This window comes from Apium graveolens, chromosome 9 (assembly GCF_009905375.1).
Source record: "Apium graveolens cultivar Ventura chromosome 9, ASM990537v1, whole genome shotgun sequence".
In the NCBI taxonomy this organism is placed as follows: domain Eukaryota; kingdom Viridiplantae; phylum Streptophyta; class Magnoliopsida; order Apiales; family Apiaceae; genus Apium; species Apium graveolens.
The window spans coordinates 167030360-167032209 of record NC_133655.1 but is presented as its reverse complement, the minus strand read 5'-3'; positions in this window follow the sequence as shown (position 1 = coordinate 167032209).

The window sequence follows — 1850 nt, the reverse complement described above, 5'->3', positions numbered from 1 at the left end:
ATGTGTAATTTCTGTGCATATGTGTGCAGTGTGCTCTCTTGATTCTCTGGTTACCGCCGCCCCTCACGTTTTTCCGGTGAGGATGGCGGTGCGTAGCCGTTACCTTGCTGTGATTGTGTGGTTTAAAATTTTCTTGTGGGTTATTCGAGTTTCCTGTTTAATTATTTTTATGAAATAAATTCGAGGTCCGTGATTGGAATCCCAATTTGGGGAACCTCCGAATTTTTACCGTCGTCCGCGATGAATTTCGACGAGCGGACGGTGGACTATGATGATGCGATCTGAGTCCTATGATTTAAAAATATAAAATATGAATTAAAATGTAAAAATGCGAGTATTAATTGATAATTGTTTTTAATTGGTAATTGAGAAATTTGGACTGATATTGATGGTTGAAATTGGTGGTTGGAAATTGGATTGTGATTGGTTGTAATTGACTTATTTGACGTCGAATTGTTTCGACGGGTAGTCCGATAAACAAAGGAGGCGCTGCCCGATTTCCGGGAAATCGAACTACGGAAATACGGGAGCGTAGCTGGCAATTATCGGGACGCCGAACGAATATGTATATATATATTAATATTTTTTGCAAAACCTGATTGTATGTTGTGATGAAATGTTTTGCCAAAACAAATAACCCTAATTTCGTACAATGAGGAGTATACGTATTTTCTGAAAATGAACACCGAACCGACTTTCGAGAACGTGAACCCTAATTGATACGTGTATTATAATATTGAGTATGTTGCGAGTCGGGTTTTGTTAACGTACGGGTAGATTGTAGCGAGAATATCTCAAGCATAATCGAATGTCTAAATTAGGGTATTTCGACTCTGTAGGTTCTAGTCGGAAGGCCCAAGAGTTGGTGTTGGTCTAATGATAGCCTAGTGGACAGTCGACGAGCTCAGTAAGGTTCCAATCGAAGGACCTGAGTGTTGAAGTCGAATCCAGGGTAATATAGTGGTTAGACGTTAAAGCCTGAGCGTCCTTGTCGGCTCAAGGTCAATCGATAATATTTGTAAAGCTCTGCAAGGAAAATACCCCTGACCATTCTTTTATGGTTTGGTATATATGAATATATAATGTTTTAATCTCGTACTGGAACAAAACGTTTTAAGTTACGTATCCCCTAGGTTAAATTGTTTGGTTAACTTGTGTTTTGGGGGAAAAGTAACTTCTGAAAATACCTATCTCTAAACTTTGAATAAAATGAAAATGTTTTGGAAAATGTGCTGTGATATAATTGTTTTGACAAGAGATAGGTAAGTGATTTAGAAAACTGGATAAAAATGATCAGATAATTGGATGAGTGTGCGCAGGGGGTCGGTAACGGCCTGGAAGATAGCGTAAGAGCCGAAGTGGTTGCGCACCCTATTATAACCACCAGCCCAGCGTGACAGGGACCTAGCTAGTCTCTGAGTTCCGGAACAAGTTTTCAATTCACGCAAGTATACGCGTTCACAAGTAGTATAAGATATAAATCATATTCGTTCCCACAGAGACTGGTTTAGGTTAAGTTCAATTTATGCACCTATGCAACAATGTATGGTTATCGCTCAATGCTAAGACAAATAACAAATTGGGTTTTTATTAAACTAAGAGATTATATTAAATAACATTAACTAAGAGAATTGAGGTTGAATTACTATATATGACAAACATGAGATTCTAACTTCATTAAATACTTCATTCAATAGCCTTATTGCTCTTAACCTTAGCATGTGATGGTGATGACACTAATCAGATAACACGAAACTAGTAAACGCCAACTTTCATTGTACGAATACCCTACTAGCAAGCATCCACAAAAGAGATAGAAGTTGAATATACACCAATTATGCTTAGTCCTT